This window comes from Taurulus bubalis, assembly GCF_910589615.1.
Source record: "Taurulus bubalis genome assembly, chromosome: 11".
NCBI lineage: Eukaryota > Metazoa > Chordata > Actinopteri > Perciformes > Cottidae > Taurulus > Taurulus bubalis.
The window spans coordinates 21,714,624-21,730,885 of NC_136599.1; positions in this window are offsets into that span (position 1 = coordinate 21,714,624).

Genomic DNA, 16,262 nt, shown 5'->3' on the forward strand with positions numbered 1-16,262 from the left:
CCCAACCCACATCTGCAGCATTTGTACTTCTTCATTGTGCTGTATGCCAGCCAGTGGTGGGCCGGCAGGGCCTGCCTGCTAAGCCTTCTCTGCTGGCCTAAACAGAATCACAAAGTTAACCAGCAGCTGCGAGGCCGCTGGTTAACAGAGCTCATCCAATCTCATTTCACTTCTGTTTCTCTATGGACACGAGAGCTGATTAAACTATATGAGAAGGCCTGCTAGCATCTGTTTTGCCACACGGCCAGCGTGACCATTAACGTGCGCTGTGATTGGTCAGTGTGTCAGTACACAGCCTGGAACTGAAGCGCACAGATAAACTGGACAACAGTGTTGCTGAACTTTCTGTTTTTAAGGAGAGCGGATGGACTTTGGCTTTAATGAACAGCATCTGGTAAGTTTCCTGCTTTTTGTGTTTTTTCATCTGCGGTGGCGTTGTGTTGACGTGTCTATCGTGCGGTTTTAAGGGGTTGGGCTGGTCAGGTGTGTCAGCCAGGGGATGGAGGCTGTGCGTTGCTTGGCGGGGTGTCTGCTCGTGGTTGAAGTGGCTTCGTGGGTCGGTCCACGGGGAGAGCTCACGGGTCCGCTGGTGTGGGGGTGCGCAAAATTCAGAGTATTTGGAAAGCACAAGACATACATTCTGAATGTCCTTTTTTTTCCCCACTATAAAACTGGCTTGCTTTTGGAATCCTCTGTAACTGTTGTCATCCTCTGCAAAGAAACAACGTTAAGCTACAAACCTTCCAGAACCAATTTACAATCCCACAGTATAGGTGAGTCTTCAATGCTGAAACGACAGGATTTTGCAGGTATAAATAATATCTGATGGTAAATTGACTTGTATAGAGCTTTTCTAGTCTCTGGACCATCACAGTGTTTTAATGTACATTAATGTTCATACCCTGATGACAGGGTGCCACCTGCCCATCAGGACTAACAGTTTGGACAAAGAGAAAAAGTTAATTTCCACCTTGGTTCCCCCCAAACAGTGCTAGCTTGTATTTATGGAAGTGAGACTAACATTTACATGCAATCCCGCCGCCTAAGATTCAACTTTCTAATCATGGTTCAGAACTTGCATACAGATAAAAAGCTTCCAGCTGTGTTCCTACACCTCAAAATAAAAATAAATAAAAAATAATTAAAACAGAACCCCAGTATCATCCACGCTCGACCCGCGGACGGTCGCAGAAGACGTCAGCTTTTGGCATGAGCCTCCATGTTCCACGCGGGCGTCTGCTCTGGTTTTTACAAGCACAGCGCCCCTCTCGCTGCCTCCGATGTGAGCGACATGCCAGTCAGACGGGACATGGACTGGACCCCTTTTTCTGCTCCGCTGGACAAAGAGGCATGTCGACAAGCCGCTTGCAGAAAGGAAAAGGAGCGTCTTTCCTTTTGAGGCGCAGCGGACCTTGAAGGAACAACACAAACAAATTTGAGTGCAACAGCAAGGTCCCTCACGCAATTACCGAAGATGCAACGTGCTGCTCATAATGATTCCGACTGAGGAGTTCTCCATCCTTCTAGCTTCCTCCCGTGACTCCAAGAAAAACTCTGTCCTGCTGCAGCCTTCGCGTATCTGCACTGTACAAATCTAATGAAAACAATCACAAGGTTAAATTGACATTGGTATTTTCACATACATAAATGTCAATAATTCAGCGTCGCCAGTTTGTGAGGGCGTTTACATTTGCTGTTCCAAACACCTAGGGGCAATAATCTTCCCAGCACACCATAAACACCTATAATATCTCTCCATAGATTTGCATGTACTAAAATATTTAGTGTCGCTTGAGTAATGTAAGCATAATGAGCACTGTATCTTCAGATATGATGGTTCACAACAACACAAAGTCATGTGACTGGGAGACAAACATGACAGTGAAAAATATTTAGAGATATTAAAATCACAAGAAAAGGGCTTGAACAAAAACTTGACTTAAACTACGTTATCGCAGGGGTGAAGCAGGGGGCCAATACAGGGTTGGGTTTGTTAACACTGACCAACCAACCTCACATGAGTTGTGGTGACGCTGCATTCGGATCAATACTGCCAACTCAATAGAGGGACAGATTTCGCAGCCCCTATAAGTGATTTACTGACCTGTTTGCATGTGGAATGGAGCCTCTGAGAAAGCTTCAATTACAAAGTGTTTTTCCTGTCCATGCCCTCTCAGCTGTTTGGATCAAAACACTAACTTGGGAAATTCAATGTGGTGCCATACCCCGAGAAATGCAGCCTATTTTCTGGCCTGTCAACGTCTGAACTGTTGGCGCTGATTGCCCAAAAACAAAACAAAGACCGACCCTGTAGTCGAGGAGCGATAGTTTATTTTGTTTGTCTTTCTTTCTTTCTTTCTTTCTTTTTTAAGTCTCCAGCAAACATGCTTCCATTGCTGTTGCATCATATTGTTTTGCGGGAACTGTGGCTTTGGAGTGTTTGCTTTTGATTAGGAATGTTTAATGGCCTCTACACATTCAATTATCAGCAGCCTGCTCCGCCAGTCGATAGTCATCCTCCCATTAATGGCCCAGAACTGATTACCAAGGACAGAGAGAGAAATGGGTGAAATGTTATTCATTCAAAGCGATAATTAAATCCTCCCTAGGTGGGACTTCCAATCCCGCTACAAACTTTGCCAGCATTTTACTAAGCACCACTTATGGCGATAGTAGGCCTAAAAATAACGGATCGTAAAAACACTCGCGTCTGGATTTCTCTCTAGCCTCGCTGTCTGAATAGTTATTTGTGCTGCTGATGATGAGGATTGAGCCAAAAATTCACATTTGGTTTTCTGTTTATCATCATCTAAAGTACAGTAAAGTATTTGCATTCTCACCGCTGCCAAAAACTTTCTATCGAAGTGTGTGGCTCAAATTGTCGTCCTGCAAAGCAAAAAACGTCTGATGGATATTGAAGACATGTCAAAACCTTTTTTCTGCTTGTGTTTTTTTCTTTTATCATTGAACAGGAGTAATAATTGCCCGAGAAAAAAATATTTTCTGCCCCTTTTTATTTGCAGTCATCGGTGTTCCGCTCCTTACTCTCTCTTCATAGTAAGTAGCATTAATGAGCTGGCTGCCAAACTAACTGAAGGATCTTCTCTTGATGGAACACTTGCCTCTATAGTCAGGATCAAAAGATAGCCTTCACAACCTCATGCAGCACACCGGCAGCGCAGAGAGCAACTGTTCAAGACTCTCAAAGGCCATCCTGGGCACGCTGCCGAGGATCTATTGTTCCTGTGCTGGGCCACTTGGTTTAATCCTCTCCTACCAGCTCTGAGAGGAGAGGCTTTACGCATGTTGGTGTGAAAAGTTTTTGTGTTATTTCTACCAGAAATGTCAGCGATGAACAGGATGTTTTTCTTTAGCATCTCGTGACTACAAACCAACTATGACGAGCAATAAAAGTTGTTCTCTTTTTTTCCCCAAGGTAATTTTCCTTCCGCTTCCTCACTTTCCTGTCACTTTGGTTCATTTTGTCTCATTCATTTCCCAAAGTCAATGCTCCTCTGTGATTGTATGTGAATTATTAAGGATGCCTGAATGCTTCACATGCTTTGTTGGATTTGTTTCACATAGAATATTCTATGTCCATTATCTGTTATTACAGTGCGGCCTTTTGCTAAATGTTCATAATAGGTTTCATTTATTTATAGAGCACTCTTCAGATTTAAAGTCCTGTGTTTGTTTTCCCCATCCACCACCACTCCCTCCTACCTTTAGTGGACGTCTCATTATTAAACACGACATCCTTTGCTCTGGCCGTCAGGCAAAGTCTGCAGGAATGTAGGAAAGTGTGCATAAAGGGCTCAAAATGTCTTGTTCGCTTGACAATTCGACGGTTGGACAGCCCTAAGTCTTCACAGACTAAGGAGGGAACGTGTCTCAAAGTCCCTGAGTCTGTGTGGAGATTGGGATGAGGCCCTCCATGCGATTTTGCTCCGATCATAACCATGTGGATCGCCTCATCCTACCAACTACAGCCTCATTCTGGTGTGCTGTTTTTGGTGTGGAGGAGCTGTTGTGACAGTCGGCAGTAGTTGCTACTGTATATGCCCTATCACTGACGCTCAACGCTAGAACATTTACTGCCTTATGTCTATAGGGCAGACGTGAACGCACCCTATGCCCGACTCTACCCCAAAGAGACATGCCGCTTCGGATAACCGTCAAGGATGCCTTTAATGGGAGCTGTTGTAATCACCGCCTGTAGGCCTACAGGCGTCTCTGGTTTAATCTTGGTTCCGAACTCTCCAGGCCCCGGGCCCTCTTATGTGTCAGCCCTGCTTTCATCACATGAGAAAAACGCAACATGGAGGAATACCTTCAAACCACTGAAATATGTATGGGTGTACCCTGAGACCGACCAAAGTGTGTATTTTGTGCCGGTTGAGTGGATAACTTGGGTGCCTTCAATTTGAACACAGCGCAACAGCACCTGCACGCTGTGTTCCACTTTGGTCTTCCCCCTCCAAGAGAAGGGGAAAGCGATGTGTGACAGGGCTCACTGTCACCGCCGAGAAGAGCAACAGTACAGTAACAAAGTATCACCATCCTCTCGGTTTCTGTCTGTCTTCCAGCTCCTTTGATGCGTTTCCATGAGAACAGTGAGACAGAGCAGGTAGGTGGTGTTGCCCCTGGTGTAAAAACAGCCAAACTGAAGAGAGAGGAAGCAGTGCTGAAAGATTCCTGTTATCTGTGCTTTCCCAGCCCAAGCACTGCAAGGCAATTCAAAGCAAGGCTACATGCATGCACACGTGGCCTTGCGCATGTACAGACAGATCAATGCAGCGCACGACTACGCCTTCCCACTCGCACAGAACACCACGCATATCGAGGCCCGTGTTCCGGATAGGGATGATGGAGATTAGTTGCAATTATTTTATCCTTCACCGAACGATTTTAAAAGTCAAATGAGAGTGAAGGGCGGCCGGTGCGTTGGATACAAGCGTGGCTTGAAAATGTCTGTATTCTAGGCAAGCAGCGGTGCCCACGAGAGACTCGGAATCGCTTGTATCAGACAACTTTAAAGATTCAGGCTGTTTCGTACACACAAGGTTACACAGAGCCGCAGAGATCCCATTTGTGTGAGCCTGAGAGTCTCTCAATGCCATTTAGAGCCTTCTTGGACACCATGACAAAGTGGAGTGGTGCAGCACTATTCATCTTCCAGCGGTGGCCAGGAGCCTCTGACACCCCAGCAAACAGAGGGAAATGAAAAGAGGGTGCAGCAGCCAATGGCGTCGCACTTTATCTGCCGAGAGACTTGGCTTATCCTCCAGCTGTGTGGGCACTGTCTTTGAATGCAAACAATATGGCTGCAGAATGTAGGGCAGGCGAGAAAAGAGGCTTGCGTGGTTAAGTTGAGGCCGCAAAAGCTATCAACGAACTTTCTCTGCAGAGGATTTAGAAGTTGTGACGTCTTTAGTGAACGGTATTTGCATGACTGTGAATTTATTGTTAGGTTTTAGAACGTTAGAGGATGAATCTGGTTTATTCCAGCATTAATAGCTTTGGGCATCATTCCTATCAGTTATTGGACATTCATTGTTGAGCTCTGGCTACATGTTGACATTGCTAAGTTCAATGGGGCAAAACACCGAAGCAGTGGGACTATTAAACAGATTGTAAACAAGCAGATTATCTCAATCACTTTTTATTCAAATTATTATTTGAATGCACCCAAATGTCACTAAGACAACTATGTAATGAGGGATTTGTACAATAAGAGCAAACTCAGTGTGTAAACTGTGGCGGATGTTTACAACAGACAGTTAGGGTAATCATTTTACCACTCCCCGTTTCTCATGTTCTTCATCAAAGGATGGGGTTTGCCGAGATGGCTCAGATAAAAAGGGTAAGACATGGTGGAAAGCTCAGAAACAAGGCAGTAAGTGGTCCTTGGGTTAGGAATAGTTTGTTATTTTATTTCCAAAGTCAAAAATGTACTTTCACTCTCAATAGCCAAAGTCTCTATAAACTCTTGAAAGAATCTGTGAGCAACGGAACCAGATTTTGGTATCGGAGGTGTTCTGTTTTCTGTTTTTAGAATTGACCAATCACGTTCAAGCAGGCTATGATCTGTGTTCACAAATCAGCTATTGTCTGATGACTATTTAGCTTTTTATTAGCTAAAAAGGTAATGTTAAATCAGCATGAACTGGCTACTGCGTCTCTGTCTCACCGAAATTCAATTTTATTATCACTCAGCCAAAGACTAGACCATATTTCCTCCACAGCGGCTATAGCCAGCAGGTAAGCTCTCACTCCTCAGACTTTTTTTAAACAAGCAAAATGTATTGGCTACACTGAACATTGCTCCAGTAAAAATGTGAATTACAGTTAACACTTTTGATGATCTTTTGGATTTTCTGTCTATGTAAGAGCTGTTGAAATGGTGGCCGGTAATTTACTCCGAGAAGTAGAGAACATCACTTGAGCTGCCAAACCTGCAACTCTAGTTTGTTGTCGTCAAATATTAATATCATAAAATAAGGAGAGAGAGAATCTGCACTGTGACAACCTGAAGCCCCGCACTCGGTGCCGCTGATCTGCAAAGGTAAATCTGGAGCTCAAAACAGTGAAGAGAGCCGAAGAGTATACTTGCAGTTCAACATGTTATTGTAATCTGAAAACCAAAATTCAAATGATCATATTTTCTCCCTAAATACCCAGCCATGCCGATAGTTTTGGATTGATTCTTTCTCTCTGCGATTTCTTCAACCCCGCCAAATAAAATAGAAGTGAATAGAATTGTATAGCTGTTGCTCACAGCATTTAACATTTTGTTAAATTACATTTTAAAAATTCAACAGCAACATGCCTTTCCAGAGGCAGTGCTCTGGTTTCTGTGAAAAAAAACACAGAACTCCATGTGAGCAGTTTACATAGGAACCAGAAGCTCAGATGAAAAGAGACGAGAAGCAAACCAAAGACGCTGACATCACAAATGAGGTCCATTTCTGAAAAATACATTTAGGGAACGGGTACGTTCGCGTGCGTGCGCAGCAGTGACCTGTGTCTATGAAGCAATAGTGCTTCTAATTGACTCAGGTTTACATTTTATTATTGTGAAGCATTTTGTAATGTGAATGTTATATGCTTTGTACTTTCAGTCAGCCTCTTTCCTGCGTGGCTTAGTGGTAGTTCAGAAGACAGTTTTATTTTGCTTAGTGTGGTTTTTGAACAGCACAACCTGGCATAGTTTATTGCTCTTGTACTGCGATTCGTGCTAAGTATGGTCTAAAACATTCCACAACTGAATCAAATTATATTTAAACCCCAAAAACGTTTGGAAGTCGTTTTTAGGGCGCTGATTGGATCAATTGTATGTAATTCATTTATTTCTTTAATCAGTGATTGGCTAAACAGCGTATTAGACCCGTCTTCCTTGGGCAGAATCGACGAAGCCACGCACGATTGAAACTAACTGGAAAGCAGAAGCAAGTCTGCACTAGCTCGACAGACAAGTGGCGTTTAATATAATAAGTGAAATGATCATGAATGTGGTTGAACTTCTTTAAGAAAACAGGCTATTGTATTTAATACATGCTAACATGTTTCTATTGTACTTTAAAGTATGGATGTGGCTTGAATAAATACTATTAAATAGACTCACCTGATGCAGGCTGTGTGTTCCTGGCCCCTTGAGTGCTACTGGATGTCCCTTCTCCTGCAGCTGTATTTAAACAGAGTTCATCCATGCTGTTCGTTACACAATTGCATTTGGTCATTTCTATCATCCTACCACATATTTGCATTGTACAAATACATTTTATCTGACCATGTAACTTGTAGTAGATCAATTACAATTACTGCCACCACTGCTACAAGGCTAAATAATGCTACTGATTACAATTAGTAGTATTAATGTGATTATGAAAGTAAAAATAATAACAATAACAAAAACAGCAACAATAGTACTAGTTGTGTAGGCTACTTACAAAGTTCAGAGGGAGGCGAATCAGGCGTCCTTTCTCCAGCAAAAAAGATTTGGCAGAAAAAATTGCCTGAGTGCATCTGGCCAATTTAATAAAAAACAACAACACACATATACATTTTAGTATATTCCTGAGGAGGAACTGTACAGAAGGGTGAACACCACCACTATCCCCAAAATGGTTACTGTGTGTGTATGCACCTGCTAGTTGTGAATTCAATAAACAGAACTTATGCCATTTATAATGAATGTAGACAGCAACTGTACTTTTCATAAGTAGCATACGTTATCCAGATACTGGTCTTTTGACATGTGCATCCATGTAGGTTATCAGTGAAGTTACGTTTGCTAGTAGCAAATTAGCAAAGTAACAGTTGCTACCTATAGCTAGCCTAAGTGACGGCAATGAAACGTCCAATATTAGGTGATGCACAATAATAAAGGTATTTCGTTTGACACCTTGATGGCTGAGATCAGAAGACTTACCTCTATATCTATTTCTTTTCCTCTGCTTCCTTTTTTCGTCCCTGTTCTCCAGATGGTTTAGACCGCTTCATTTTTGCAAATGTCACGCGCCAGTCAAAGTGGCCGCGCAATACATTTATTTTTCAGATCGCGCACATTTTTCAGACCGCACAAACTTTTTTTGGAGTGAGCCATCTTTGAAATAGAAGATCTTTGATGTGACGTGTTGAGTCTTGGCCAATCAGCGTCCCGTTTTCTCGACAAAAAAAAATCTGATTTTTGGCCGAGTTGTTCTCATCTCCGTAATAGAACATCTTAGATGTGACGTGTCTTGGCCAATGAGCGTTAAGATGTATATATATATATATACATACGTATATATATATATATATATATATATATATATATATATATATATATATATATATATATATATATATACATACGTATATATATATATACATACGTATATATATATATATATATATATATATATATATATATATATATATATATATATATATATATATATATATATATATATATATATATATATACATACGTATATATATATATATATATATATATATATATATATATATATATATATATATATATATATATATATATATATATATATACGTGTATATATATATATATATATATATATATATATATATATATATATATATATATATATATATATATATATATACGTGTATATATATATATATACGTGTATATATATATATATATATATATATATATACGTGTATATATATATATATATATATACGTGTATATATATATATATATATATATATATATATATATATATATATATATATATATATATATATATATATATATATATATATAGTTTTTTTGTGCCTTGAGTACCACGTCAAATAAATTGAGAATAAAATGTCCAAATTTTGAGTTTCCCTTGTTTCTTTTATCAAGTTCCATCTTCCTTGAGAACACACACACACACACACACACACACACACACACACACACACACACACACACACACACACACACGCACACACACACACACACACTTATAGTGTTAATCTAAATTAAAGATGAGTTCAGTGACGCTTGGTAACAATTACAATCAACTCTTACTTTGAAAATTAAGAAATAGGTTTGTGATTTTAAAATCATGAGTGATAAAAATTTTCACTCATCCATTTATATTTAGCTAACGTTTAAAGATTTAAATTAAAAATCACTTTTAATATGTTTACATTTGGTTCCCTCTTTTTATTTAACCTGTGACTCGTTTAGACTTACATTTGACGAGATATATCTGAAGGCCTCAAGTGGTCAAATTAAATGAACTTAACTCAATAACACATCTTACTGCTGGAACTACTGTCATCATTCTTGTTTTATTGTTGCTTCTGTTTGCTTGCGAATTTCTCACGGAATCTTCTAGTTTGCATTATAGTTCTGTTATTAGATCTTCCCTCGAAATATTTGTGCGGCTTTGTCAGCCAGAAATATTATTTATACCTCTGCCAAGTGGGGAAATGTTATTTTCAGTTACCAATTTTCTATTGAAAGCAGTTGTAACTATCTCGGTGTATTTTGAGTTATTCAAAAGCACAAATAACTAACCTGTCACATGGCTGCTGAATGTTTAGCCCCACTAGCGGCGATGCTCTCGACACGGCACTGCAACGTTCCCCTGGTCTGGGTGAACATGGCCTTTTAAAACGGGGATTTTCTTTACTAGATATGTAAAGGTTATGATTCTAAAATATATATATATATTTCTCCAAAAGTGCACGTCCTGCTCATTGTATTTGTTTTGTTTATTTTCAACCATGGAGTTAAACTGTCCAGTAGCGTGGCAGCGAGCCAGGCACAAGGCCACAGGAGGAAGTTTGTGCTTCACCGTCAGTCGGAGGCAAAATAACTCCACGGACCTGGAACAGCAGTCCTGTCTCTGCAGCTTCCCCTCATGTTGTCTCGCTCCCAGCAGCGCACATTAACATTTTATGGAGGTGCAGGCATAAAATTACCCAAAAAAAACAAAAAATTAAATGAATTGGAATTTCCTGTGATTTTTTTTGCCATCCTGACATTTGCCATTCATGTTCATTTCATCTCCCTCAGGAGCCCCTGCTCTATTGTTGCTGGAATCACAGCGCTGTCCACTTAAATGTGGAATGGCTGCTTCCTTTCCTTTGCATAGTGATTATAATGACTCATCCTCTTACAGAAGAGCTAATCTTAGCATCCATTTAGCAAAGACGTGTTCCACCATTATGACAAGTGACCCCTATTTCTTTTCATGGCAACGACGGCTTCCTGCTTGAATCGGAGAATGGCCAGCAGGCACATAATTCAAATACTGTCCAGAAAAGTGCAGTGCCTGCATTTTGCAAAGAAGTCCCTGAACCGCATGAAATATTAAAGCATTAAGACCGGATGAGGAAGTAAGCCACAAGACCTCGCCGGTGTCTAGACACGGATGAGAGGGTGAAAATTTGGAGTTAGTGACAAAGCAAGAAATATCTGGCCTTTATCCCCCACCAGAGGCGATGAATGAACTCCAGAAAGTGGACGATCCATTAAGAGTTTGGGAGAAGGAAGGAAGCAAGATGCTACACATATTGTATACTCTGTTATTTAAAAAATTGGGGGGTCGGAGGGGGTAGTGGAGTCAGAGTGATCAATGGGATTCCACCGACTGTCCCATTTGAGTAAGAGCAGAGAGAGAGAGAAAGAAAGAGAGAGAGAGAGAAAGTAAAGCAGACTAAATGAAAGGAGGCACAAAGTGTGGCGGGGAAAAGGGGGGGAGCGAAAACTCAGATCAGGGATAATCAAGCATGAAGCAGTTGTGCAAAATTTACTGCGGTAATTTGGAATCCCACAGCCCTGGCATCTGGATGAAGGGGGAGACACAACAGACTCTCATTTGCCAGAAACAGTCCCATGCTTGGTGGGTTTTTCTGTCGCTGCTTCTCTCTCTCTCTCTCTCTGGAGTGCTTATCCATCCTGCACGGAGCACAAATGAAACCTGCGTCACAAGACAGGCAGCATATCTCCACTATACCTGAGCAGCCAGCCTTGAAGACACAATGCCGTGAGGGATCATTTCAATTGCGGAGGGCAAAAATGGAAAATGTGGATTGATAGACTCGGCAGACAAAGAGAAGGACACTTTTCTTTTATGGCAACGTTGAGCTGCTTCCAAACCACTGTGCCATTTCTGGATTTCCTTTAAAGTAACAGTTTGTGACATCTTTATACCACCCAACATGCAAATGTTCTCATGGGGATATTTTCTACCTATTTCCTGGGGCCCTACACGTGGATGAGGTTGCCAGGGATTATAGATATGCACTATGTCGAGGCCCCAAGGGAGCAGTTTCCATTTGGCCCAGACTTACTAGCATCCATGTAGGTAGAGACCACAAGGCAGAGACCTAGGTGTCAATTTATTCTCCTTAATTTCCCAGAAGGGCACTGCAGAAACCAAGAGAGAGAGAGTCCATATACTCTTCATGTATTTACACATTTTATTGGCCAATGAATTCTCTTAGCCAATGGTATTTACCTGCACGCCATCAAACTTATCCGTTCATACATTTTTGGCCGCCTGCACGGGTCTAAACTGGTCCTCCCAAGACATCCTGAAGGGTTTCCAGGCCGGCCGATGGCAAAAATGGCACTTGATCGTATTTCCACTGTTTACCCAACAATTGTCGCGAACAAAAGATTCCACATAAACCAGTGTCCAGTGTGTTTCGGCGTCTTATGAGCCTTCCAACTCGCGGGTCTGTTTTTCCAACTGAACTCCCTGGCTCGTATTTCATGTCAACACGCCCCCCTCCGCTAACGTAGCCTCTTGCGTTGTTTAAATGCGGGGCTATTTTTTAACACTGACCTCGTAGCAACAGGAGCCCAGCAGCAGCTTCGGTCCTCCGTTGGTGTCTCCACTAGATACGTAGCCTTTATAGACAGTCCGTAAAAGTCCAGACACTCACACCAGGAAAGGAAACACATTTATAACATCTAATGCTTCAATAATACATTTGTGCTCACTACCAGAAGCTCACAGGAGACGTTTCCTCACCTTGACAATCCAGGACTCCACTCTCGTGGTTTCTTGTAGGATCCTGAGTTACTTAAAATCCTTCACCTGAGGCGAGAATAAAGCCCTGACAAGGTTGAAGAGGACAAAAACTCCATCAGCAAAAAGCAACTAAATACTTTTTATAAACTATTTTGATTGATTTTCACATATATAGACATCAGTGGCAGGCCGTCAGGGCCTGCTAAGTCTTCCTCTGATGGCCTTAACAGAATCACAAAGTTATAGCTATTTTATAATTTAATATATATATATACATTATTTTTGTAATAATTAAAAGTTATAGCTATTTTATAATGTAATTGTTTTTCACAAATACACTACACGTATTATAATAATTCTTTCCTATTAGCTTATTCTCTGTTCCTCAGCTTCTGGCTGCGCGTGGGCGCGGCTTGGCAGCTGCATCCAATCACATTTCACCTCTGTTTCTCTATGTTAGGCTATGTTAGAAAAGCGGGTTAAACTACATCGTGACGGCCTGCTAGGAGGGTTCTGTACGTGTGATTCCTCACAGGGACAAGGATCCTCAGCAGCACCCTGAATCTGCACACTCCGGTACAGTAGGTGGCGGTATGCACTATTTAAACTGAAGAAGAAGAAGCAGCAGCATCTGCAGACTTTCCCTGTGGACACTGTATAACACTTGGACCTGCTGTCCTCCCGCCCCGCGGCGTATCTCACCCTGCTTGGCCACCCGAGGAGCGATGGAAAGCAGGTCTGCGCTAGCGCGCAAGGGGGTTAGCTGCACGCGGCAGAGAATGCGTAGGTAGAAAATCCACGGCCCGCCACTGATAGACATGCATGTCAAATAAAAGATACAGTACAAAAGAAACTTACGTTTTTCTATTCATCAGAAAGACATGTAAACATGGCTTTACCACACTTCTTCTGCAAACGGTTAAAGATTAAATAGAAACAAAGACGTTGTATTTGAAAGGCAACACATTGTTTTGTTAGAGGAGACTTGCCAGTTAAATTGCTGCAAGTCAATCACTGTTCTTTGTTTCTTTCATTTTTCTTGCTGCAAACTGGCTAAGCTACACAATACTGAGGTTATGTGCCAAGGAAGTTTTTCTGGCATCCTACAACAACAGCATTTCACAGAGAAAATCTTTGTCCTGGACAATAGGCGACCACAATCATCCAACGCTTTCAGCTCTAATCTGACTGAGCGTTTGATCACGGCCCATTACTCCAATGACATTTTTCTCTTGTACTTCATGAATATAACAGCAAGGTAATTTGTGAAGTACAACAATAATCTGCACCGAAACAAAGTCTGCTGTCGATAACGTAGCGAAACAAGGGGCACGTTTCAGCCCCACTCAGTGATATTCATTCCAATTAATGGTCGAGTGGCGCACGCTCACTCCTCAGCATTCAAACTCTGGTAAACCAGAAGAACAGCCGGCAGTTTAATTAGAAAGTACTCTTCTCCGGCGGCGGGGAAGGAGAAGGAAGGAGGAGGAGGTAGCAGCAGTCGCTGATTGAGCACTCTGTCTTCAAACCCATTTAGTAGGCGAGAACGCAAGGAGAAACCTTAAGGAGGAGGAGGAAGTAGGAGGGAGTAGGAGATGATGCGATTGTATCAGAAACGGTAAGAAAAATGAGAACACTTCCTGACAAGCAAAGAGCACAAAGAGTGTGCAGGTCTTCATTCAACCAGCTGAATCCACTTATCAGCATATCTTCCAAAGGTGAGTGGAGGAGCTTTGTCAGTGCCATGCAGCTGGCATCTTCAGGTGGAAAGGAAAACAAAGCAGCAAGAGTGAAGCCAATGTGCCTCAAACTTGCATTATTTTTCATAGCCAGCAGGGGGCGACTCCTCTGGTCAATTGCTAAATTATTTTTGCTATTTAGAGTAAAAGAGACCATTGAGCAAGTTTGCTTTAGGGTGCGGCTATCTTGTGATTGACAGGTCATTACCACGCCGTTGTCCGTGTTTTCGTCTTACAACTTTCACCGTGTGTTTTCAGCTCATGAAAGTTGTAAACATTAAAAATGGTAAAACATTTTTGGTCCCTTAAAAATATCTTATTCAGTGAGGACAACCTCGGACTTTGCACCAGACTCGTGAGAGTTCTCGTGCAGCCGGGCCTGCCAACAGCTCGGCTTGCAGCTAATCTAAACTCTCTAAATATGCTGGCTGTACATTAAGCAGCTGTGTTGCCCCGTGGATAACAAGCCCGCCGGTGGCACCGATGCCGCCACCGGCCTCACTGGACCCGGCGGCAGTATCGAGTAAATGCCATAATGCTCCCATGATGTCTTCCTATAGAGGGAGCGGGCCACCGCTGCCTGCTCGCCTGTGGTTTCGCTGTGTAATGAAATATGTCTCCCTTGATGTATGGCTGCAGGAGAAGCCCAAATCGAAAATTGAATCACACTAACTTAATTTGTGGTCGGGGCAATCAAATTACTTGTTTTGGCTGCAGTGCTGACGATGAATTCATCTTTGTGACAAAGCTGTCACGGCAGCTTAAAGGGGGCGGTGGGAGACCGAGTGCATATATACACACGTGTGTGTGTGTGTGTGTATGTGTGTGTGTGTGTGTACACTGTGTTGGGTACTGGTGAAAAGAAGTTAGCAGAGGAATTTGCCGTAAGCGCTGTTGTCTGCGGTGTTGTGCCAGAGTGGCGACCACCTTTAGCTGTAAATTTGGTGTCAATAAAAAAAGCATGAAGTTCTCAAGATTTTATGATACCAACAATAAAGGGTTTTTTTGTGTTTTTTTTTACAGCAGCCAACGAACAGCTACAAATGTAAGCAGCTTACAGAGGCTCGGGTTGCCCTGTGGGGCAGTTTGGAAGGAAAGTGTCAGCATCTACAGAATGTATGTGCTCATTCCTACTGCAGCTGAACAGCTTGACATCAGCGCCTCAAGACCCAGAGCTTAATATGTCTGAGCTGAACCGCTCATTAAAGGATCAGTTCATTCAAATGGTAAAATAAAAAGCCATCTTTTTTTCCTACCGTCTTACACCTTCTTATCTAGCTATACAGATAGTTTCCACTTTATTTAGCCGGGTTTTGAGACGCCTGCCGAAGATTCTGCCGTCCTTACACATTTTAGGTGAAAAAGGAAATGAGTTTGTGGCGCTTGACAGCGCGGAAATATTACATTTAGATAAGACTAAGGCCTCGTTCGGACGGTCTTTAGCTCGCTAGTAGAGTTCTGCACCCAGCGTGAACGCGACGGGTGCAGAACAATGGCTCCATGCTTTGTGGGTCAGCCTCTGTACCGCATTGGTCCAATACTCGTCAGATTAGTTTTCACTTGTGAGAATGCCTTTCCGAAGCAAGCACATAATGTCTCTTTGAAGAGGGATAACAGATATATATAGGCTATATATATATATATATATATATAGGCTATATATATATATATATATATATATATATATATATATATATATATATATATATATATATATATATATATATATAGATGGTCCGGTTTGAAAGGTACATGGTTTCATGCCTCGGATTTAGGCCTGCGCTAAACTCTAGTCTGTATTTACTTACTATTATTGTTATTCTTATGTATTATATGATATCATTACAACAAATGATGTTTTTGTGCCAACTGTCATCTTAATCCATCTAATAGTTGTCGGGACCACGATCGGGCTGGTGGCGCTAGATTAAAAGTCATTTTGGATGTTTCGATTTACTTTTTTATAGATGATAGTTCCACTGAAATCTATTGACATTAATTTGCTCACTAATCTCTCGTG